The sequence below is a fragment of the Hylobates moloch genome, unplaced genomic scaffold, assembly GCF_009828535.3.
Source record: "Hylobates moloch isolate HMO894 unplaced genomic scaffold, HMol_V3 SCAFFOLD_4, whole genome shotgun sequence".
In the NCBI taxonomy this organism is placed as follows: domain Eukaryota; kingdom Metazoa; phylum Chordata; class Mammalia; order Primates; family Hylobatidae; genus Hylobates; species Hylobates moloch.
Window position 1 is genome coordinate 157,094,683 of NW_026652279.1, and position 26,171 is coordinate 157,120,853.

At 43.0% G+C, this 26,171-nt stretch overlaps 1 long non-coding RNA gene across 1 annotated transcript in view; it reads left to right on the top strand.

Moving 5' to 3' along the window:
• The first annotated feature begins 1,744 nt into the window (after positions 1 to 1,744).
• LOC131380656 (uncharacterized) overlaps positions 1,745 to 26,171 on the top strand; it is a 43,339-nt gene continuing 18,912 nt past the window's right edge. Inside the window, exon 1 of the long non-coding RNA XR_004247784.2 lies at positions 1,745 to 2,480. This is a non-coding gene — a long non-coding RNA (uncharacterized LOC131380656). The remainder of the gene's footprint in view (positions 2,481 to 26,171) is intronic.

A 26,171-nucleotide genomic window follows, 5' to 3' on the forward strand; every position in this document is an offset into this window, starting at 1 on the left:
GGCTATAAATATTTTACTAAAGCAAGGGAAGAGGATCTAATGCCCCAGAGGAGAGATTTCTAATGAGGGATTTGAGGCTCTGTCATGATATAGGGGGGTTATGGGGAAGATTCTTGAGGCTAGAGAAGCTCCCCTGGAGCCTGGGGGGTGGCCGGTTCCATATATGTCCAGAACCACCTGAGATGTTTCCATCACTTTTGTATTTATTAGCTGTGCTGTCTGTCTCCTTGGCATTACCACTACCTCTAAGATCTCTGCAGAGGGAAAGTTAGGAAATATATTTCTCAGAATCTTCTTCCTCTGAATGGTCTTGGGTTAGAGTTTCCCAAAGAAAGGCAAGCAGGTGATTCTGGGGAGGCTGCTGTAGGCAGTGGTAAGATCCAGGGCAAGGCTCTAGAAAGCTCTAGAATAGTGGTTCTCAAACTTAAGCTGGATCAGAAGCACCCAGACAGCTTGATAAAGCACAGACTGCTGGAGCCCATCCTTGGAGTGCATGATTCAGTAGGTCTAGGGTAGGGCCTCAGATTTACATTTCTAGCAATTTCCAAGGTAAGGTTGATGCTGCTGGTTCCCATGCCCACTTAGAGAATCACAGCTTTAGAAAAATAACTGCTTCAATGCTTCCATTTCCTTGAATTAAGACTCATGATGTAGAGAACACATAGTATGGCCCGTGTTTTCCAGAGTACACTTGACCAGTATTCAGTGCATGAACATACAGAGCTTTCTGGCGTGCTTAAGTCTCCCCAAGAAGCATGATTACTGAATCATATGGTAAGAATGCTTAAGTTTAGAGAAGGGAATCAGGCAGGCTGGCATTGCTTCCAGGACCCATGTGGTTTCGATTTCCATGAGGCAAGGCCCCTGCTGCTATGCTAGTCTTCAGCTTCCTGTGGGGAAGGGACACTTGGGCCTCTTGCACCCGGCACTTCTGACTCTTTGCTTATTGACACTCCCCAGCTCTATGGAACATGCCAGGGCAGGACAAAGCCTCCAACTACTGGCCCTGGAAGATAGCTGTGTCAGTCCATTTGTACTGTCATAAAGAAATACCTGAGGCTGGGTAATTGATAAAGAAAAGAGATTTAATTTTCTCCTGGTTCTGCAGGCTGTACAGGAAGCATGACTCCAGCACCTACTTCTGGCGAGACCTCAGGAAGCTTCCGATCATGGTGGAAGGCGAAATGGGAGCAGGCATGTCACATGGCAAGACAGGAGCAAGACAGAGAAGAGGGAGGTCCCAGACTCTCTTAATAACCAGATCTTTTGTGAACTCAGAGAGAGAACTCTCTCATTATCACAAGGATGGCACAAAGTCATTCATGAGGGATCCGCCCCCATTACTCAAACACTTCCCACCAGACCCTACCTCAAACATTGGGGGTCACATTTCAACAGGGGATTTGGAGGGGACACACATCCAAGCCATATCAACAGCCCAGGGAGTTGCCCTGAGTCACAGCTGATAATAGGTCTGCTGTGATGGTGGGGACATGTATGGCTGGCAGCAGGCAATGTGACATCCAGTGGCTGTTGCAGTGGACGGGGGTGACCGCAAGCAGCTGTGTATAAATAAGAACAAAGTTGCTTCTTGTAAGCAAAGGCCTGGATTTGTGGTGAGGCTAAGAGGCTGAGTCACCTGTGGGCCACCTCAAGAGCTTTGCCGTGGCAGCCGAGGGACTTGAGCACCACATTGAAGGGGCTGCTGGCCTTAGACAGGTCTCTGGGGCCACGACTTATAGAAAGAACAGTCAGAATACCCAATATTTGCAAATCTGTAAGTGACCTTTTCTGAAAAAGAAAAATACAGGTAAAGAAACAGACTCAGAGGCTAAGCGGCATGACCAGAGTCAGTTAGTGGGAGAGTCAGGACCATGACCAAGTCCTTTAACTCCGAATTCCATGTTCAAACTAGCTGCCTGCAGTCCCCTCTGGGAACCCTGGCTCCAGGACAAAGGGACAAAGGGGACCACCGGGAGACACCACATGCTTAGGGGTTATGGGGAGCACCTCTTCCATGTCCCACTTTGGACACTGTATGTCTCACCTGTTGAACTACTCAGGTTATCTTTTCATTGCTAGTAATGTTAAATTTTGAAATAATTATAGATTCACAGTAATTTCACCCAACTTCGCCCAGCTGGTGCATCTCACGTAGCTGCAGTACAAGGTCAAAACCAGGGCAGGTTGTCTTGAAAGGAGCAGTTTCTCCCACAAATGTCCTCCAAGCCCTAAGACACAGGCATTTAGAAAATCCGGTAATTGCTGTCATTTTCATTATCAGTTAAATGAGTCCCCTAATGTTTCAGGACAACAGATGACATGAGATGTCCCTGCTGGGGAGAAAAACTTGATGACGCCATTGGCAAACCAGCTCCTGAGATTTGTATCAAGGCCTCTGCATCTCACAGCTACCTTGTGTCTCCTCTATTGAAAAGCGACTGGGACTTTCAGACATTCTACTACCGGCAAATTCTGAGGTTAGTGGATATAGTAAGATTGGCAGACCTCTCTGGAATTGTTTATGTAGCAGAGAAAACAGAATTTAGAGCCAGGCAAATCTGAGTTTTAATCCTTCTAATCAATCATGCATTAAGTATTGACATTTCTTCTGGTATTGCCTTAAAATGTTAAGGAAAATTATAAGTAATTTCTTGTAACTTAACTTTTCATGTACATCTGTTTTATTATGCCCACTAGATTATAAACTGCTAAATCACGTGTTTTGCTTTTTTTTTTTTTGCATTTGCCCCTATGGTGTGATGATTAGGTCTAGAAACACTGACAAGATTGTTGAAACACAGATAGGCTGGCTTCAAAACACTGAAATTCAATGACTATGCAAGGTATCATCTGCTAATTTGTAGTTATTAAAAAAATAAACTCACTGGTAAGCAAAGCAGGTATGTCGCCTTAGAAGTGGCATGTGAATGTTAATTTGGAGTTTGGTAATCAGTTTAATATTGTCCATCTTAAAAATCATTTTCTTGGGTCAGGAATGGTGGCTCATGCCTGTAATCCCAGCACTTTGGGTGGCCAAGGTGGGCGGATCACCTGAGGTCAGGAGTTTAAGCCTAGCCTGGCCAACATGGAAACCCCATCTCTACTAAAAATACAAAAATTGACTGGGCATGGTGGTAGGTGCCTGTAATCCCAGCTACTCAGGAGGCTGAGGCAGGAGAATTGCTTGAACCCGGGAGGCGGAGGTTGTAGTGAGCCGAGACTGTGCCAGTGCACTCCAGCCTGGGCAACAAGAGTGAAACTCCATTTCAAAGAGAAAAAAATCATTTTCTTGTGCTGTAGGTTTAAATACTAAGAACCCACAACATGAAGACATTTGAAGATCTCAGATGAGATCTCTCGGTGAATTTCAGGTCTCCTAAGAATTATGTTATATCCCTAAGGATACACATGGTTTTCACAGTTATTACGTGTTAGATGAAAGACACAAAACAACCGTTATGGACTATTTGTATCCCTTCAAAATTCATATGTTAAAATCTAACCCCCGATGTGATCATGATGCAGCCTTGAGAGGTAATTATGTCATGAGGGTGGGGCCTTCATGAATGGGACCAGTCCCCTTATAAGAAGAGGCCAGAGGGCTAGCTCACTCTCTTCCTACCATCTGAGGATACAATGAGGAGACTGCAGTCTGCAACCCTGAAGGGGGCCTTCGCCAAAACCTAACCATGCTGGTGCCCTGATCTCAGGCTTACCAACTATACCAACCTTAAAAAAATATGCTGGAAGTTTTTTTTTAAAGGGAAAAATAGGATTAGTTCCAGTGCTCCAAATAATGACAGAAATTGCTGAATACAAAAGCTATAGGTATTTATTGAACAGACGTGAGCTATGCAAGGGTATACCTTGTGTGTATACAGGTTGCCTTCTTTGTTTGCTTAATATTTTATCATAAAACACCCATGTTATAATGTATATGGAAACAACAGTGCCAGGTAGAAGGTGGATGGGCAATGAAAAATAGGTTATGGAAAATATACTGAAGCAAGATGTTTCCATCAAAACCAAGCTATTAATGTTCGGGTTTGGCAGTGACCTTCAGTCTATCAAACAAGGCTTTGGGGTTCAGGTAGTACAGAGAAAATACCCATAGACAGAAACCATAGGCATGCTACTTCAATCACAATTAATGTCAATATTGCATACATGTTCTTGACAATGTATATTGTAGCCAGCTTCTGTGGCCACGGCTGCTATTATCCCTGCCTTTTTCCCTGTTTGAAAAGAATCTTCTCAGCAGAGCTACAGTCAGTAGAGGGTGTGTTTTATGTTATTGTGTTTGTGCTGGTGTCCTTTGTGCTACTGGTAATTACTCAATTGTTTCAACCGGCAATATCATTTCCAACACTAAAACATGATCATTTCTAGAAATAAGTCATCATGATATTAGTGTCTTAGATTCCTAATCATTCGATGCTAATGATCCCTAAGCAATTTCAAAAGAGATCACTTTGCTGGTTACAAAAATAATGATGCCGAATATGGATTATGACTGTTCCTTGTGTGACTTGAAAGCTTTTCACCCATGTGTTTGCAATGACTGCTGTAAGAGCCTCATAAAGTTATTCAGTGCTTTCCCAGTGATGTTTAGGATAACCTGAGTGAATTCTTTGTTCATTTGAGGGCGGGAAGGTGTTTTTATAGCTTGTATGGTTCTTGACAACCAGACTTGTATTTGGACAATCAAAAATTGTGTGTTCTTTGCTTAGTGCCATCATGAAGAATTTCAGGAAGAGACGTGATTTGACCTTAGTGTTTTAAATGGGCATGGTCCTGCTGTCAAGTTCAGCAAAACAGCAGCTACTGCTGTCTGATGTACCCTGAAAGCCCGATCAGTCAGATCAGCCCATTAGAGACCTGACCTCATGGACCCAGTTGCAGGGTGGTGGCTGGATGATGGGCTGATATAAGGACAACTGCTCCATTGTGCTCAGCGCTGCTGGGTTGTACTGCATGAGGAGCCAAGCTCAGTTTTATTTCTCTGCCCCTTTGCAAACAATTATTCTAGCAACATACACTAGGCATACAGAAAATAATATGAAATGGATTCTGATGTTTCTTGTGCTTGGATTAGTTTGCTTCACTGTAGCCCTTGAACTCTTGAAACAGAAGTATCAAGAACCTGCTCTTCTCTTAGTGGGCTCTGACCATGTGGTGCCCCAGAAGTTATCTCCAAATATACTTCAAAATATCAGGCAGAGGTTTCCTGTCTAAAGTTACCATGTGCCATATACCTGTTAAGGTGGCCACCGGTGGCATCTTTCTGATGATGACCCTGAATGTTCACAGTGATGCTTGAGAAAGGGGGAAAGAGGCAAAATATGCTGGTGAATATATTGAGTGTCTTTTGGGAACTTTGTTCTTTTCACTAGATCGTCTTTCATGACACTCAGGGGAACTTAGGCTTTTGTTTTGTTGGACTGTCTTTTGTTTTTCAGCTTGTGTGTTCATTGGAAATTCAGAGATAAGCCATTTGTGAACTAGGGATCTAGAAAACTTGTCACCAGATGACACATCTATTTTAGGGGCTGCTGAGCTCCAGGTGGCCTGATTGCTTGTCTCAGGCTCCCCCCACCACTGGAACTCCATGCATATAGTCTCAGCTAATGTGGAACACGGTGGGTGTCTATCCTGAAGGTGGGTTCCTTCTGGGATGCCACCTGTGCAACCAAGTGAGTCCCGTCTGGGTTTGATGTAAATTCTACAGTGTCACACAGTTTGGGTTATAATATAGGCTGTATTGGGAAGATGAAAAACTAACATAGGCCAATGGTTGTTGAGAGAGACAAGGCACTGGTTTCCTGATTCCCTCATTATCCCAGGGAGGTGTGTGAGGCCAGGGCACCATTCCAGTGTTTGGACCCCACACTCTAGGGGATTCCATTTTTCACAGGGCATTTAAGAGAAAGTACCCATGTCAGTGGGGGAAAACACACTCATTATCCGGCAGCTGGCAGTCTGAATTTGGGCTGCCAACTGTAGGTAGGAGTTATCTGGGAATGTTAGCTGCCTAGACCTCGAGACATTGGGCATGAAGGAAGTTATGCACCCCACTTCTAGAAGGAGGACGTTACTCATCCTATGGGAAGCTAATTCCTTGCATGCAGCCCCATCTGCTGATTCCAGCTAATTTGTTCAGGCCACCCAGAGACAGTTCCTAGGGCTACATTCAGACGATTCTGGTAATCACCCCACAGGGCCATATAACCATGGTTTAACAACAAAGAGTAGGACAGAAAGAAAAGAATTACTTTGGCCCCAGTTAATTATATCCATCTAGTTTTATGCCATTTTGACCATTAATTGAGCAGAAAAGAAACACTGAAGGAAAGAAAAATATTCAAGCACCCTAAGCAGACTTGTGATCACCTGGAATACTATGTAATAATTTTAGATCAATGGCTCTGCGGACATTTAATGAGCAACTACTATGTGTCTATCACTGTGCTAGGTATTGGGGTGACATAGTCTCTGATCTTAAGGACCCACAGTCCAGTGTACCCCATAGGAATATAATAAATATTCATGACTGATAATTGATGATGCTGAATTACATGGGTTGAATCTTAGGGTAAGAGTGATAAAAGAAAAAAGAAATAATGCATTAGGTGCAACTATTTTCTCTTTGGGTGCAGCTCGGAAACTCTGCTTGCATTAACATCGTGGTAAAATCTAATTGTTGGTAACAGCCACAGGCAGTGGTGTGCTGCAGCCAGTTTGCACCAGCCCACAAGAGCCAATTGTTAGATTTTCAGCAATTTTGTGAGCCAGTTGGTAAACATAGCCAATATAAAAATTAAATTATATAAACTTACAAGTAAATAAATTATACTAAAGACAAAGACAGTAATATTTAAAATTCATCTCTTCTTAAACATTTTAGTGCTCTTAAGGTAATCCACATCGCCTGCATCTGAGTGGTGGAAATGTCCTATAATGCTGTGCTATTGCACATCTCTTCTCAACTCTGCATTCAATGATGGCACCATTGTAGTTTGAAATTGGCTGTCATGTATTATTTACACCATGGAAATCAGCAGATACCACGAATTAGGGCTTGATTTACTACCAAAGCTGAAAAAAATTTAGTTTAATGAATACAATTAATATAAGGGTAAAAAATAGTTTAACAGAAGATCACATATCAGGTTTAATGACAATAGATTTATTGGGGAAAAACTGGATTGGGATAAAATTCCACTTGTCAAGCACAGTCAAATTGCTGTTCTAGGTTGGCTGTGGTGTGATGGTTAATTTTATGTGTCAGCTTGACTGGGCCATGGGATGCCCAGATAGCTGGTAAAACATTACTTCGGGGTATGTCAGCGAGGGTGTTACTGGAAGAGATTGGCATTTGAAACAGTAGACTGAGAGAGATGATGGCCCTTCCTCTGTGGGTGGGCCGCATCTGATCTGTTGAGGATCGGAACAGAACAAAAAGGTAGAGGAAAGCTGGAGGAACTCTGCCTGACTGCTTCAGCTGGGACATTAATCTTCTCCCGCCCTCACTGCTTCTGGGTCTCAGGCCTTCAGACTTGGACTGGAATCTACACCATCAACTCTTTGACTTCCAGGCCTTCAAATGACACCACCATCTTTCCTGGGTCTTCAGCTTGCAGGTGGCAGATCATGGGACTTCTCAGCCTCCATAATCATGTGAGCCACTGTATTATAATGAGTCTATCTATCTATCTATCTATCTATCTATCTATCTATCTATCTATCATCTATCTATCATCTGTGTATCTATCTATCTCTATCATCTTTTTATCCATGTAGAGTTTCTATCTAGGTAGACAGATAGCTCTGAGTATCTAGATAGGTACAGAAGTAATATCCTATTAGTTCTGTTTCTCTGGAGAGCCCCAACACATAAGGATTTGGCAAAAATCAATGGAAACATTCTGTAAGAATAAATGAGCTCTATGGAATTGGCAATAAATAATATTTTTTGTAAATTGTATACTATACATCCTTTATATTATTGAAATTTATAACAAACATACATATTTACGTGTGTTTTTTTGGAGCACCAGTTTACTCTACATGTATTTACTGTAATACCACTAAGTACAAGCCCATCATTGAAGCTGCTAGCAGGAGACAGACTGTTAAGACAGAGGTGGTTTCCTCAAATGAGATGGAGAGAAGGAGGCAGTCACTGCTGGCCTCCTGGAAGGAGAGCCCTCTTCACCCTTGTTCTCCAGGTCCTTTCTCCTTAGCAGCTCACCAGAGCTCCCTGACATCCACCTCTCAGGGTGCAGAGACTGTAAAGGTGTCTTTCCTTTGATCGTGAAGACAAAACGGAATTAGAAACACTTTATTTTTAGTGCAAATGATTGTGGCAAATCATTTGAAGTCTTCATATTCTTTTCTCATAAGTATGCTGTATTAGTTTGCTAGGGCTGCAGTAACAAAGTACTGTGAATTACATGGCTTAAACCACAGAAATATATTTACACAGTTCTGGAGGCTGGAAGTCCAAGGTCAGGCTGTCAGCAGGGTTGGTTCCTTCTAAGGCTCTGAGGAAGAATCTGTTTCCTGCTTCTCCTCTAGCTTCTGGTGGTTTTATGGCAATCTTTGGTGTTCCTTGGCATCACCCAGATCCCTGCCTTCATCTTCACATAGGTGAAGGAGGAGTTGATCCCATCCTGTGTCATCCCTGTCCAAATTCCCTGTTTTACAAGGACACAGTTAGATTAGGTTAGGGGTCACACTAATGACCACATCATAACTTGATCATACGCAAAGACCCTATTTCCAAATAAGGTCACATTCACAGGTACTGGGGATTAGGACTTCAATATGTTTTTGGTGGACACACTTCAACCCATAGCATTTGCTCAATGAACAATGAAAATAAACCTGAACTCCAAGGGATAGGAAATTGGTGCTTGGAGTCACAAGGTGGTTTGATGAAATTACAAATTCTTATATAGCTAAAGATGACCATATGGAGCAGAGGCTGTCGGTGATCCCCTAAATCCAATTCTTGACGTTTTGCATAATAGTAGCATTAATAGCTGAACCACAGCCACCAGAATAAAGATTTGATTTCCAAGTCCCCCTTGCAGCTAACTGCAGTCATGTGATAGCTTCTAGTACATTTAGGAGGTGTGGTTTGCCTCCTTCCTACCTATTCCAATCCTATTGCTTGGAATACAGTTGTGATGGTTTATGCGCCATCTTGGACTATTTGGGTGGAGGCTGCACCCCGGGAATGGCAGAGGAGAAAGCTGGAAGGCACTTGGGTTCCCCAAGGAGCTTGTGAAAGAGCTGCCACACCCACCCCAGATGCTCCCCCTCTGCACTTTAACATGAACGAGAAGCAACCTTCCCTCTTTATTAAACCCTGTTTATTTTGGGTCTTTCTCACTTTTCACAAATATATTGTATATTTTGAATTTGTTCTACTTCGCCAGGGATATTCAGGGGCTCTCACATAGCTACAATTATGTGCCTATTTGTCTTTTCTCTCCTTATATCTTAAGGGGGAGCATGGTTTAAAGGAGTGGTTTTTAACCAGAGCAATTTTGCATCCCCTGGGTAATGTCTGACACTGTCTAGAGATATATTCGATTGTCACACTTGGGGGAGAGGTTCTACTGCTGTGTAGTGGGTAGAGGTCAGGATGCTGCTAAACAGCCTACTATGCCCAGGATAGGTCCTCACGACAAAGAATGATCTGGCCCCAAACTGTCAATAATACAGAGGTTGAGAAACCCCGGTTTAAAGGGAAAAGCATAGACTTTGGAACCAAGCTGGCATGGGTTCAAATCCTGGCTCTGCTAGTTATCATTGTGACCTCGGTTATATGGGCCTCTACACTAGTGCAATCAGGTTACTAATATCTACTGTTTAGGGCTGTTTGGGAGGTAGGTGAGATCATCCTTAGATAAGGCACACATCAGGCACTCAATAAATGGTAGTTTTCATTCCTTGAAAGGATTTCTTCTTCAGTACACTTCTTGTACACCAGGGAAGGGGAGGCCTTGCCTGCAGTTTAAATACTCAGGAAAATCAATCATCATCACTCACACAGGCTTAGTCGTGCCCATGCCCCTCAGCGTTGCCTGTCAAGGTCCCCAATCTGATTTTTAGTCCCTCCTGCAGCCTCAGTTCTTGCCCCTTTCAGTCTGCATGGGGGACTCCAGCCCCTCCAATCTGCACATACCTCCCCCATGACTGAGCACACCCATTACCCTCTCTGCCTGAAGCACCCTCCACACCTTTATTGGCAGATCAACTCCTCACTCTGCAAGGCTTGGTGCAGAGGCACCTTTTCTGGAGGTGTTACAGATGGGCAGACAAAGACACAGATAGACTAACTTGCCAAATAGTACAGAATTAGTACTCATGTGTTCTTAATCACTCCCCCCAACACTGCAAGATCTGAAGATAAAAACAATATTGGGAATAAAAGATTTAGGGCTAGAAACTATTACAAGGCAAGCATCTGTGTAGTTAGTTGATCTCTGAGAGCTTAATTTACAATATTAACACATTTTATTCATTCCGAAAATGAAACACGTGTTTAGAAAAGCCAATTATTAACAAAATCAGATGGAAAGGGGTGTAAATTTTCTCCAGGAGCTTACCAAATGCACCAGTGTGGGTGCCCCTGGGAACTGGTGAAAACTGATGACTTATCATCATAAATGGAGATTGAAGTCCTCCCGCCCAGGTGAGGTTTGCCCTGCCTCAGTTGACCGGGACATGAGATGCATGGTAAAGGTTTTGGCTGTCATTTTCTATCAGGACAGTGGGCAAAAAACTGTCAGAGTCACAACAACCCCACCTTCCCCATCGTTATCCTTGTGGTCTTCCTAACAGCCCTGAAAGGAGAGAAAGACAGGGATTTGACCTCCATTTCACAGATTAGAAAACAGAGGCCCAGAAAAGTTACGTGAAGGCATCTATGCTCCATCCTCCACTATTTTGGCATCTACTTTGACGTTTATCCATATGAAACCATTTTCTTTCAAGACGGCTTCCCGGAATTTTAGCAAGAATTTGAGAGCCAAGTATAAGGGGAGCTAGTCCCTCTGCCTTAGAAGGGAAATGTGCCCAATTTATTTTTGGTTTGACATTCTACTGCCGGATGTTTCCTCTTCGCTGCTGTTGTTTGTAGTCAGGCCCCAGCTTTTAACATGCTGGTCTGGGGATGCACCTTAAGACTGACCCAGAGTAAGGACATTTTGATGCTGACATTTCCTGTCTCAATTTCCTTCCCTGCTTCCTTATGATTAATGGTCAGGCCTCCTCCCACCTGCGTTCCTGCCTTCCAGCCAGAGATGCACTATCCGACAGGAACAGAAACTGTTTGCCTGCAGTTTTGTAACTAAAAATAACAATGAGAAAAATGTTCAATTAATCTCTTGCCTCCCCAGCCTGCCTTGCACTGGCTCTCTGGGTCGTGCTCACATGTTAGGTCGGGCAAGGTGCTAGCCAGTTGCAGAGTCTCTTTAAACTGCTAAGGAAAGCAGAGGCTGGAGGATTCCAAGCCAGGTCACAACAGGTAGCAGGCAGGACCTCAGGCCTGCTTTACTTTAAAAATGATCTCATGTTCACTGAAAGATTACTGTGTGCCAAACACTGTGCTAAGCATGCCATCTACATGATGTCATTTAATCCTCATTAATCAACCCAATGAGATAGTTTGCATCATCTACATTTTAAAAATAATAAACAGAATCAGAGAGGTTAAGTAAAGTGCCCAAGGTACACAGCTATTAGAGACAGGATTTAAGCCCAGGATTCTCTTGATGCATTTTCGTGAGCATCTGATTTGGTTTTTCATTTTAGTAGTTATAATTATTAAAATTGTAAACACTGAATTAACAAACCATTTTTAAGTCTTTAGTATTCACTGGGAAAGATGTCAAGTTTAGGGGGAAAAGAGAAGTAAGAATAATTCCTGCCTTCAAGAAGTTTTCCATTAAGTGAAGCAAGTCTGTTGTCTCTCACTTCTTATACTGAAGAAATATGGGAGTTGTTTGAAATAAAATCGTATTTGTCCCACTCAATCTCAACATGACATAGTTGCTCTTCTATTTTGGACCCACTAGCAGACATTTGATGAGTGTTTTTTTTCCCAACCATTAAAAAAATGTAATTCAGGTCTCAAGGAAACGATTACTCCTTTTCTATTGTGTTTTAACAGGTAGCACAGAGGGGTCAGTAGACCATTGGTAATAGACAGAACCTGTATTATACCCAACAACAAAAGGATGCCGGACCACCCCTGCCGCATGTCAGTAGGAGGCAGTCTGGCTTTGCACACACTGTGTGCCTGGGCTCAAGTGGGTTTCACAAATCCACGTGCCGTGGAAATTCCCATCACCAACCTTTTCAGAGCTTTCTGGCCCTAAAAGCAATGCATTATCTAAACCTGAAGACATAAATGTTGTGATTGAGACATTTCAAAGAAACTCTTATTAACTTGTCTTAGTTGAACTTTGGGAAGAATCTTACAGGGACTCAGATCCATAGCTGCTGTGTTTTACCATCAACTCCACCTTGTCCGTGGATGTCGTGCCTGCTCAGCACTCTCTCAGGTCTCACCCACCTGCACTAGTCCCTGAAATGGGCTACCACTGCTCACCTGAATGGCTGCCTTCTTGTATAGCTAACTCAGAGGATTCAAATATCTATGCCTTCCTCGAGGAATTCTCAATCTCCCAAGATATCATCAGTTGTGATGAAATGATTGTAGGACTTTAATATAACCCTGTCAATGAAGACACCAACAATATGATATTTGTAATAATAATGGCTGACAAGTTTACCTCTGAATTATCTATAAAAAAAAACTTGTTTGCTAAGAAAACAACCCCTAAAGATGAGATTATGGGAATCCTGTTGAATTAAAGGGAGCCAAAAATCATATATGCAATCATACATTGCATGAATTGTACCATTGTCTAGATGAAGTGGTAGAAAAGTACATTCCATTTGTGGAATCAAGTTCTGAAGAAACTCTGGAAATTTTGAGTTAGCGGTAATCTTGAGTCAGTCCATTTACTAGAAAGAAGAAGGCAGCCTTTCTTCAGATGTTTAAATCATATTATAGACTTTACACTTATAGTAGTCCAGTTTCTTTAAATTAATAGATGAACTAAATTAGTTTTACTCTATTTGGAGATCTAAGTAATTTGGCTAGTTTGACTAAATGAGTTTTACTCTGTTTTTGAGCTTCATATAGAAGCAAGAAATTGACATAATTATCTAATGACTTTCCTCATCACAAGATATTGGGTCAATTTCCTCTTTTTCTTTTTCAGGAAATACCTATTGGTGAGTGCCAAATAAAGCTCCTTAGGAAGCATCAGGAGCTCTTTAAATAAGCTGCTGGAAGCCACTTTTCATTTCTTTGCTGACAGAGATGAGTGCCTATATCCTGGAATTAAACTTGGGCCAGAAGGACTTTGTCCCATCTGCTGGTGTGACAGAAAGGGTCCCAGGAGGGCATCTGCCCTGAAGTCCCTCCTCCATGATGCCAGGCATCTGAAATTCCACTTTTAGAGATGACCCCGATAGACTCTCAGTCTTTAAAGATTCACTCATACTAATGCAAATATTTCTGCGGGCCATAAATTAAAGCCTTGGGGCAGTTACCACTCACTTTCCCACTGAGAAAGCCACCCACGAGCTCCATCAAAAATGTGCCCAGGCAGACACTTTCAGAGGGGAGGCATGTGTGGGGATCCTGGGGTGGAGGAAGGGCACTGAGAGCAGAGATGACAGTAACCAGACTCCATCCATGACCCCCATGGCCCTCTAGGACCTGGGCCTGCCCTCCTGTCCAACCTCAGCTCCCACCATTCGCATCTTGGCTTCTTGGCCTTTCTCTTTGTGGACACGCCATCCTCTTTCCTGCCTTAGGGCATCTATGGTGGCTACTTCTGGAATATTCTTCTCCAAGACCTTCTTATGACTGGTTCACCTTATTATTAATGTCTCCAATAGCTCCAATATTCCTGTCTCTGAGAGGCCCCCGTTAATCACCAGCCTCAAGTCATCCTTCTTCCATGTGTACCCCAATCACTCTCTATTATGCTCTCCTGGATTGCTTTATTCCTAGCGCTTCCATGTTGAAATTATCTTCTTTATCCGGTTGACTACTTGGTTATTTACTGTTTCCTTACTAGCCTTTGTTTTATTATGTGACTTTTGTTTTTTATTAGAAGATTATGTTTTGCCTAATGCTGGACCCTTTAATCCACATCCTCTTGGAATTACCTACCATTGATGTGTTAGTCTGTTCTCACATTGCTATAGAGAAATACCTGAGGCTGGGTAATTTATTTAGAAAAGAGGTTTAATTGGCTCATGTTTCTGCAGACTGTACAGGAAGCATAGTGGCTTCTGCTTCTGGGAAGGTGATATCGTTTAGCTGTGTCCCCACCCAAATCCCATCTTGAATTGTAATCCCCATAATTCCCATGTGTCATGGCAGGGGGCCGATGGGAGGTAATTTAATCATGGGGGTGGCTACCCTCATGCTGTTCTCATGATAATGAGTGAGTTCTCACAAGATCTGATCGTTTCATAAGGGGCTTTTACCCCTTTTGCTCTGCACGTCTTCTTGCTGCTGTCATTTGAAGAAGGACGTGTTTGCTTCCCCTTCTGCCACGATTGTAAGTTTCCTGAGGCCTCCCCAGTCATGTGGAACTATGAGTCAATTAAGCCTCTTTCCTTATTAAATTACCCAGTCTCGGGTATGTCTTTATGAGCAGCATGAGAACTGACTAATACAGGGGGCCTCAGGAAACTTACAATAACGGTGGAAGGCCAAGGGGATGCGGGCACATCTCACATGGCCAGAGCAGGAGGAAAAGAGAGAGGGAGAAGGTGCCACCCGCTGTTAAACAACCAGACCTTATGAGAACTCTCTCACTATCACTAGAGTAGCACTGAGGGGATGATGCTAAACCATTCATGAGAACTCCACCCCTGTGATCCAATACCTCCCACCAGAACTCACCTCCAACATTAGGGATTACAATTCGACATGAGATTTGGGCAGGGACACAGACACAAACCATGTCAATTGATTCGATACTCAATATTTTTTATAGTGTGAATAAATGAAGCATCAAATATAAACTTATTACTTCAAGGCATGAGCTTGTCTGTTGGAATCAGTAACATGAGGCCATCAAGAACAGGGAAGGAGCTGAGATTTTATTTTACCTGCAAGCTAATGAGCTAGCTTGCCACAATTTCAGATATACTGCAAGAAGATATGATATTCCTGTCATAGCAGTAGCCAGAGTATTAGGAGTTGCTGCAATTTAGGCCCTAAGCCTGAATTTCCATAGGAAAACATATAGAGGGCAACCTGAGTGGGTACATTATAGGGGAAGAACCCTGAGCTTAGGAATCCCAAACAGTTTATAACAGGAAGTAAGCCTGCCTGACTCTTTTCCTGGAGGGAGAAATTATCTTTAATTATACTGGACAGTAGACAAACCTGCTCTTTGCTCCAGAGGAAGTCACAATCTCTGTATTCAAGCATATTCTTTTTCAGCGTATTTGATTGTATAAAAACATCTTTGAAAAGAGAGTCCACTCTGTTGGCAAGATATATAGAAATGTGAGAGACCCATGGAGAGGTGCCTCCTAACAAAGCCCATCTTCCTGGTCTATCTTTAATCATTCCTTTATCCCATCTCTCCTTCCTATCCCACGAAAAGCTCAAATAATGTTTGTTTGATGGAACACTTACTGCATCCCACCTCACGTTTCTTTCTTTAGGGAGATAACTTGTCAGTAAATGGACCCATTCTTACTGGAATGGCTGTGTGAGTAGCCCTGTTTCTAGAAGTGTGGAGCTTTTCTTCTCAAACCAGGATATCTGTTTGTTAGTGGGTTCCTAGCAGAGTGCCATAGGGCAAAGAAAGCCCTGGGGTTAAAAATGGAACACTTCCCTGGATCACAATTTTTCCTAGAAAAAAATGGAGAAAAGTCTATTAACTTTTATTAAAATACACGTAAATATATTGTGCAGTGAGTGCACATTCTCAAGGATTTTAAAGATAAAGAAAAGATTTCTTTGGGCAGTACTGCTACCTCTCCCCTGTCCCAGAGCATAGATGAACTTTTTCTTGCTGCTGTAGTGGAAAAATTTTAAGCTGTTTTATAGAACAGTGTTTTGCAAACTAGGGGTCATGACCTGGTAATGGGTTGTAAAATCATCCAGGTGAGTCTGGCCAACAATTAATGGTAATTTAAAATATTATAGAATGGACAATATCAGAGGGCATCTGTGATGGTTAATATTGAGTGTCAACTTGATTGGACTGAAGGATGCAAAGTATTGGGTGTGTCTGTGAGGGTGTTGCCAAAGGAGATGAACATTTGAGTCAGTGGACTGCGAGAGGCAGACCCACCCTCAATTTGAGTGGGCACCATCTAATCAATTGCCAGCACAGCTAGAATAAAGCAGGCCTGAAAAGGTGGGAGAAACGGACTTGCTGAGTCTTCTGGCCTTCATCTCTCTCTCATGCTGGATGCTTCCTGCCCTCGAACATCAGACTCCAAGTTCTTTGGTTTTTGGACTCTTGGACTTATACCAGTGGTTTGCCAGGGGCTCTCGGGCCTTTGGCCACAGACTGAAGGCTGCCCTGTCAGCTTCCCTACTTTTGAGATTTTGGGACTCGCACTGGCTTCCTCACTCCTCAGCTTGCAGACGGCCTATTGTGGGACTTCACCTTGTGATGGTGTGAGTCAATACTCCTTAATAAACTCCCCTTCATATATAAATCTATGTTATTAGTTCTGTCCCTCTAGAGAACCCTGACTAATAAAGACAAATATTATTTTATTAAACATGTATTTCAGATTGTGTGTGTGAATGAGCTGGGCTGCGATGTTAAATGTATTTCTCACTTTGAGTTGCAGTCATAAAAATTTAAAATATACTACTCTAGAGGATGTTACAAAATCTAGAAATTATTGTTCATAAATATCTTAAAATCTATTGGGGAATTCAGACATGGGAACAAAATTAATACCAAATGGTGATGAAGACTTCAGAATCAGACTCTCAAATTTCTAGATAAAAAAGGTGAAAACATAGCAAACATGATGGATGATAGAATAAAAATGTCAAATAATCTCAGATTAAATTGGAGAACCATGAATGGAAAGGTAAATGATCAATGTGAAGTTCTGATTTTATATTTGAAAAAAAGGGATCCACCAAATTAGGAAACTACTGTTTCTAGGTCAAGCTGGATTATGGTTCTTGTGTATTTATTGCACATTTCATCACATCTGTGGAACTCTCTTCAGTTTGGGGAGTTTGTTTGCAGAGGCATTTATACACCTGGTAGATGGCATCTGGAAGAAGATGACCTGCAATGCGGAATTTTTACTTGGACAAGAGAACACTAGGGGAATAAAGGAAACAACATTTATTGATCATGTACTCTTATTTCAGGAAGCTTACACAACTGTCTTTATATATTTGGAAAATTTCAGCTGAAAGAGAGAGGGAGTAGAGATTGTGTCTGGCTTTAGACAGCTGCCAAAGCTATGGCATTATAATAGCTTCCATTCATCGAATGTCTACGGGTCACCAGGCATTGTAATTGACACACAGCGATATTTCCTAGACCAACAACCATTTATCAAGCCCTGACTATGTGTCAGATATGATGCAAAGCATTTTACTTGGACTATTTTATTTAATCTTCCCAATAATCTTTTGAGGAAGGTGCTAATTTTGTTTCCATTTGTAAATGGGGAAAGTGGGTCTCTGAGAGATAGTCCCTTGCTTGGCATTGCACTGTTGGAGTAACCTGGGTATTTGCTATTGTCAATAAAATAGAGAAGGGACTCTGTTGCAAACTGTCACTTTAAAACTTGTAAATTATTTCTTAATTCACTGAGACTTGGTTACAGGCTAACTTTGAAGACCCCAGTGACATCTGTTTTTCCTTGCGGAGCCCGAGATTCTGCATCTCAAGATGGTTCTCTGGGAATGAGATGGGAAGCCGCTGAGGAGTGAGCAGTGATGCTCCGGCTGCTTGGCTTCACTCGGAGGCGAGCTTTTCTTGCTGCAATGTTCTCTTCCAGCTCTCCCTGGCTCTCATGCCCTGGAGCACTTTTGGCTTCTTACCAGGCATCTACTTTAAACACAAAGCACAATTTTGCAATTTCATCATCATTTTCTGAATCCAGGGTAGTGCGTAGTGATGGTTTCCAACTGTTAAAGGTTTGATTCTGCATCTGTGTACTGGTCTGCAGTGCCGCCACCCCAGATGGAGGGCTGGTCCTGAGCCTTCACTTTGAACTTGAGTGCAGTTGGGGGCTTGCAGCTTAATGATTGCAAGGAAAAATGACAACAGATAAAAGGTCCCTTGAGTGGACGGAGGTGAAGGAGAAAGCCCTGAGCCCTTTGCAGAGGAGCACGTGGCTGAGGTTGAAGCAGGAGCAGCCTCTGGGTGTTGGCTCCCTGTCCTGCGAGCCTACGCTGCTGTGTCAGGGACATGCGCTAAGTCACAGCCACCTCTCCAGGGGCGTTTCTCGATCATCAAAGGCTTCTGTGGACCCCAACTGCCTCAGAATTATTTTGAGGTTTAGTGCTTCTGTCAGGAATTTCTCCCACCTAAACAAATTCTTCTTCCCACCCCCCCTTTTTCTCCCTCATCAGTCATTTGTTATCATGCAGTGAAGCTCTGACCTGGCAAATTTGAGATAAGTTTCATGTTTTTCTTATGTGATGCAGTGACAATCTCATATCTGGATCTTTGGGGCTTCTCCTTCTGCCCTTTTCTGGCTGAAATGGGCTTGGCAATGGTGGGGAATGGGTAGGCAGTTGTGTACAGAAGCACTTCTCAAATTTTGATATGCTTGCAAGCCACCTGGGGGTTTTGTTAAAAATGCAAATTCTGATTCAGTAGGTTTGGGTGGGCACCTGAGATTCAGCATTTCCAAAAAGCTCCCAGATGATTCTGATGCTACGGGTCCAGGGACCATACTTTATGGGTTTTAACTTTGCCTGAACATGAGAACCACCTGGGGGAATTAAAAAATTACTAATGCCCATGCTCCATTCCAGACCCAATAACTCAGAGTTTACAGGAGTGGGATCCAGACATAGGTAATTTTTTTTGTGTGTGTGTAACATTCTTCAGGTAGTTTTGTTTTGGAACCAGAGTTGATAAACATTAGATTTGGATTAGTGGGAAAAACTATTAAATTCAGAGACATAAGCCAAAGTTCTATCCCAATTATACTACTTCTGTCAGACCTCTGAGCCCAGGCTAAGCCATCATATCCCCTGTGACCTACACATACACATCCAGATGGCCGGTTCCTGCCTTAACTGATGACATTCCACCACAAAAGAAGTGAAAATGGCCTGTTCCTGCCCTAACTGATGACATTACCTTGTGAAAGTCCTTGTCCTGGCTCATCCTGGCTCAAAAGCTCCCCCACTGAGCACCTTGTGACCCCCCACCCCTGCCCACCAGAGAACACCCCCCTTTGACTGTAATTTTCCTTTACCTACCCAAATCTTATAAAACGGCCCCACCCCTATCTCCCTTTGCTGACTCTCTTTTTGGACTCGGCCCGCCTGCTCCCAGGTGATTAAAAAGCTTTATTGCTCATACAAAGCCTGTTTGGTGGTCTCTTCACATGGACACGAGTGAAAACTTCCTTAGCATGTATTAGAAAGATGCACTTACTTGCACTAGTTATGACATATAATAGTAATGGTGTTTTCCTCCACTCAGCCATTTAGTTTTTACCATTTTACAGAACAATCCTTGACGGCTCTCCATTCCATGTAACATACACTCTCGGCTCCTTGTTTGGCATTAGAAATCCTCCATATTTTGTCCATCTGTGGCCATTTCCTACTTGCTACAGTTTGATTTGTTTGTCCTCTCCAAATCTCATGCTGAAATTTGATCCTCAGTGTTGGGGATGAGGCTTAACAGGAGGTGTTTTCATCCTGGGGGTAGATCCCTCGTGAATAGATTAATGCCCTCCCTGAGACTGGGAGATTGCAGTGAGTGAGTGTTGCTCTATTAGTTCCTGCAAGAGCTGGTTGTTAAAAAGAGCCTGGTCGCCTCCTTGCCCTCTTTCTTGCTTTCTCTCTCACCATGTGGTCACATGCTGGCTCCTCTTCACCTTCCACCATGAGTGGAAGCTGTCTGAGGCCCTCATCAAAAGCAGATGCTGGTGCCATGCTGCTTGTATACCCTGCAGAACTGTGAACCAAATAAACTTCTTTTCTTTATAAGTTACCTGGCCTCAGGTATTCCTTTATAGCAACACAAATGGACTAAGACACTACTGCACATGAATTTTGGCCCCATCTTATCCCTGGGCACACTATGAGCTTTCCAATCACCTGCTTTGGCTTACATTAGTCCATCTGCTCTGCAATCTCCTTCTACTATGTCTTCTTCTCCGATTCCTCATAATATTTGGTCACAGCCATCCTTCAAGGCCTACTTCCAATTTCGGTTATTCTAAGACACCTTCCCTTACACCCTTTCTAGTGAGTATGAATTCATGTTTTATCATACCTTCCCTCTCTCTTGTATAATTTACCAGTCTACTTTGTGTCAGTTATTTTTATGAATATCCTTTTCCTGCTTCAGATTGTGAACTTCTAGAGGACAAAGACCACCTCTCATTTCTCTTTCTATCCCTCCTCGTGTTATAGGAGTTACTAAGAAATTATTTTAGGCAGATAGAGAGGAAAAGGGGTCCTTTTCGTTTCTTTTAAAGCAGGCCCAGAAACATTTCTCGTCTAGCAGGAAAGCCCTGGCTCTTGGAGCCAGTGGCAAGCTTTGATATGCAAATGACAGTCATTAGAAACTGGGTCCACCCAAACATGGCCATTCCCGCCCTCTTCTTCTTGCTCTTGCCCCCACATGTGCCTGGCAACATGGCCACCCCCACATAGCCCCACGTGTGTAGAACATCGTGGTGCACTGCATTTGCATATTAAAAGGCTAGGGTGGGATGGCCAATTTTTTCATGGGCTACATGAGTGACAAACCTGGTCAAACCAATCCCCTGAGCCCTATGCAAATGAAACACCACAACCTCCAGCCTCTGCATATAAGCAGCCACTTTTCCTCCTGCAAGAGCTGGTTGTTAAAAAGAGCCTGGTCGCCTCCTTGCCCTCTTTCTTGCTTTCTCTCTCACCATGTGGTCACATGCTGGCTCCTCTTCACCTTCCACCATGAGTGCAAGCTGTCTGAGGCCCTCATCAAAAGCAGATGCTGGTGCCATGCTGCTTGTATACCCTGCAGAACTGTGAACCAAATAAACTTCTTTTCTTCCTTGCAGGGTGTTCTCTTTGTTCGAATCCCCGCCTCCCTCAATCTCTGTACGGGGGAGCTGAGAACAGTGTCTGCAAGAGATAGATGATGGCCAGGGCTTTGGGTTCAGAGGCCTCCTCAGTCATAGCCAGACAGTGCGTCCAGCATGGAGTGACTCTTTTAATCTGAAGTAAATTCAAAAAATTCTGCACAGTCCAAGTCATCTTTGGTTCAAAGGCAGGCCATGTCTCTCTGACAGAGAACAGGAGAAGCTTGGGTTTGACTTCATCTTGGAAGGTTCACCTGGCATCTCAAACTGGGAATTCTTGAACTGGGAATGACTCAGGATGGGGTCGTAGTTCTTGAGGATGCTTTGTGCTGGAGGGAGGGGAAAGGAGCTAATGTGTATTGATCACCAACCATCTATTAGGCAGAATATTTTATCTGTATGATATCATTGACTGTGAGATGAATATTATTGTTCCTGTTTTAAGGATAAAGAAAGTGAAGATCAGCTAGATTACTTAACTGCCTGAGGCCACACAGTTAATACATGACATAGCCCAGGTTTGCACTAAACTCTGACTGACTCCAAAACCAATACTACCTGTTTTGAAGGAGAGAATTTACATCTGGTTGTCCCCCATCTCAAGCTGACATTCCCTTCTCATGAAGATAAAAGACAATCCACACTGCTCCTGTGTCTTCTTGACCAGGACTGGGTTAATCTCTTTGGGGACCCTCCTCCTCCTATTCATTCTAGATTGTAAACTCAGTGAAGGCAGGGATGGAGTATTTAACCATTGCTGCGGTCCCTTGGGATCCACTGGGGTTTGGTTTTAGGAGCCCCCACCACCTCAAGATACTAAAATCCAAGTCCCTTATATAAAGTGGCGTCATGAGGATCCATGGACGTGAGACCCATGGATACAGAGGACCAACTGCATATCTTGCTCTCCAGTAGGAGTTAGAATAGACCAAAGATTAATTCTACAGGCTTTGTTATCTGGCGATGGCTGGGGTTCTTAGCCTGCCACTCAATAACTTGGTAATCTTGGCAAACTACCTGAATTTCCTGAGCCTTGATTTCTTTTTACATGGTGGATTGTGGTGAACATTAAGTAGAGGAAAGTACTTAGCTGAGTTCCTCACACATAATAGACATTCAATAAATTTTAGATAATCCAAACTCTTCCAAATATTCTCTAGTAGGGTGACTCTGGACCTAAATGGACAAACACATGTTGTACCTTTCTATAATTCAACTTAATTCTAATGTAGATCCCCTTTCTTCTGGGAAGAGTGGAAATACTCAGTGTGAGTCTTCCCTTCCCTTTCCAGGTGGGTATATGTGTGGGCTTAAGTAGTGCAAGGCACGATAGGAAGGGGAACATCTGCTCCTTCATGGCATCAGTCCACAGAAACATCGATTATTCATTGGGTCTTCTGTTGATTCCTGTGCAGATCCATTCCCTCTCAAGAGCCTTGCTTCTTTCTTGGGGCTCAATCTGGGCCAAGAGATCAGTTTCTTCTACCATTGGGTCTCACCAATCCTCTCATGGGTTTTGCTGTCCCCATGAGACTCTAACCAGGAAGCAAGACCCAAGACCTTCCATCTGGGACCTGCCAATATTCTCTTCCTGTTGTTGACTGACTCCACGCAACACAGACATGCTGACATATACACTCACTGTCTGTCTCTCTCTTTTATCTTCCACAAGTCTGGAGAATCTTTTTCTAGCCTGAGAAGGAGAAAATGTCCTCTCTTACTCCCGGTGGGCAATTTGTCCAAGCTTTCTATTTCTCTAAAGGCATCTGACTTTGGAACCCAAAAGACAAAGGATTCTTTTTTATCCTCTCCTTTGCTCAAAGTCACACCTTTCCTCTGAGGCCAGGAGCAGAAAATGGCTTAATTAGGATGTGGGTGGAGGGGAAGAGGGCAACCAACAGGGGGAAATAGATGTGCAGGGGAAACCATGGGCTGGTGTTTGAGAGGCATCCAACCATCTCAGCTCCCCTTGGCTTCATTCTCCTCAGAGGTTCAGGTAAGACCCTGTTTTTGCCTTTCATCCTTCTTGTGTTCTTAATCTTTCACTTTGCTAATTCTGTGGGTATTCTGATTCTCTGTGTGATGAAAGCTTTGCATGCAATTGTTCCTGACGGCTTTGCCTTTCCGATTAGATGGTAAACTCATTAGTAATTTCCTACAGAGCCTATCTGTGTTCTCAGGGAGTGAATGTTTCTAAAGACTGTTGACTGACTCACACACAGAGGTGCGGGCGCATACACTGCTGTCTGTCTTCATTTTCTTTTCATTTGTCCTCATTAACAAAGAGGCTCTTATAAACGTTTCTAAGTCCTTGTTATCACATGAGGCTATTTCTATATAAATAATTATCTCAAATTACTTACGTGACATAAGACAAAAATCCACAAAAGAAATGTAGGCCTCTTAAAATATGAACTTTGAGTGATTGCTTACCTAGAAAGTCAGATAGCCTGTTTTAAAATATATCAACCACAAAATATTTCTTCCTGAGTCACATGATGTTTATCCTTATGGAGCCCAGGAAGGACAGAATGTATAGCATGGTGGGACCTCCACAGAGACGCAGGAAGGGAAGTCAATCAGGACTGAGCAAAAAGCCATTGCTCATGTTGTGGGCAGGGGGCAGGGGATGTTGGGGGAAACTAGACTTCTAGTTTCTGGTCAAGTATGAGAGGGACTTGGAACAATGAGGAAAAAACTGAACAAACTGAAAAATCAACAACTCTTCTTCTATCCATCAGAGAAGTGAGGTCACAGGCAAAATGCTGTCCCTAAGATTGAAGAGATGAAGGCAGATGGAGAGAATCACAGCTTACCAGATCAGAAGCCCCAAAGCAGAAAACTCTTCAGGAACCAGGACCAGGGTAGAAAAATCTAAACTCAAACTGATGAATTTCTCAAGGCTCATTGTGAACAAGCCTGAGAGTTAAAAACACCACGGGGTCTAGGTGTAGGGTGAGGTGGGGTCCTACTCTTTCATGAGTTTTGCCTCCAAAAGCCCTACAAGGTTCTCACAGTGAAATCCAGAAAAAAAAAAAAATCCCTTTGTCCTTCCAGCAGGTGAGAAAAAAAAAATAGCCTTTTTGAATTATACCCAGAAAATTCTGTGGTTTTTGTTGTTGTTGTTGTTTTAATGAGATCTGCTCTCAAGAGAAACTATTAAACTTTACCAGCGCTTAAACTACGGGGGTTTCACAAAAGACTGATTGACATGGGCAATGGAAATACCCAACTTCGGTACCCTCTGGTTTTCATGTTGGGAGGTGGGAAAAGGCAGTAGGAAACAAAAGAAGCAAAACTGAGAAGTGCTTGTGAAGGTTACAGCCTGAGGACACGAGCTCATCTGAAAACTGGGCCCTATTTATAGTACTATCGAGCACTTCTCCTTCCCCACATATAACCATCACATTAATAGGGCCTCTGTGGCATAATAGAGGATTACAACAGAAAAAAGCATGCAGCTCAGACATTATTTAAGAAGAGTTTGGAAAAAACGGATCCAGGTACTGAGGCTAGCACCAGAAAGGGCACCCAGGTGGCTGGGATGCCACAGTGAAGTGAACAAGAAGATGAGGCCAGGATGGGCCCAGCAGTAATGTGCCAAGCTCTGTACTTGGGGAAAAAACCAGCATAGAGTCTGCTACCTTGCAGATATCCATCAGTGACTCACAAACATCCTTGTAAAATTGCATCTATGACAAGGGACCCGAGGTAGAGGTATATTGTGCTATGAGAACCTATCACAGGGGAATTTGGTGTAATCGTGGAGGTCACAGAAAGCTTTCCGGAGGAGGGGCTTGAGGAAGATCTAAGAGTTGAGTGAGGATGCTTTCTAGGCAGAGGGAACAGTATGTGCAAAGGTTCTGAGATGGGAGCAGCGTGGTGAGTATGAACAACTGCCAAAACCTGGAACCCAGAAATCTTGAGTCTATGAGAGAGATTGTCAAAAGAGGATGGGTTTTGTTGAGAGGTTGGAAGGAACTGCTGGTTGATACTTACGAACTAGGCAATCTGTGTGTCGCAGACATTTTCTTTAAACCCCTAGGCAGTTTTAGAAAAATTTAGATATCACATATGAATGATATCCCGTCTAAGAATAGCATGAGACAAAGTAGGATGATGGCGTGTGTGTGTGTATAGGTATGCCAGTTCCAGAAATCATTTATATAGTCTAGCAGGAAGCTGAATCTGGGGTATAGGAACTTGATGCAAAAGTTAAAAAAAAAAAAATAAGGTGAGAACTCAGCCTGAACAAAAAGAGTCATGGCCTGAAAGTTGGAAGACCTTCATCCAGGCCCTGTCTGTGACTGCTCTGACTGTGAGCTTCTCTAGCCCCTTTAACTGCATACAGGGCAATTTTCTTATATCCAAGATGGAACTATTTCTTGATCTTGCCAGCTCTTGGGTGTGGTGAAAAACACCAAGTTAACATATGGAAAGCAGGTCTGTAGGAAGATGGTATAAACAGTATAGAGGCTGTCACTTCATTCATTCATGGCACCCATTTCAGTGGACACGTGTCTATTGAGCATCCTATATGCTAGATGCTAGGAATGCAGTGGTTAGTACAACCTGCAGGGTCCCTACACTCAGAGCTTGACTCCTGCCATCTGGCTAATGTCACTCAATGAATGTCAGTAGCTCTGCACAATCAAGGGCTGGATTAAAAGATAGAACAGGGTTTTTTGTTTTTTTTTTTTCTTTCATGGAACTCAGAGTTCACTGAGAAAGACATCTAATAAACTGTGGAGGGCACCATGAAATAGGAGTAAAAGACATGGTGGGGGGTGTTAGCAATTGAACTG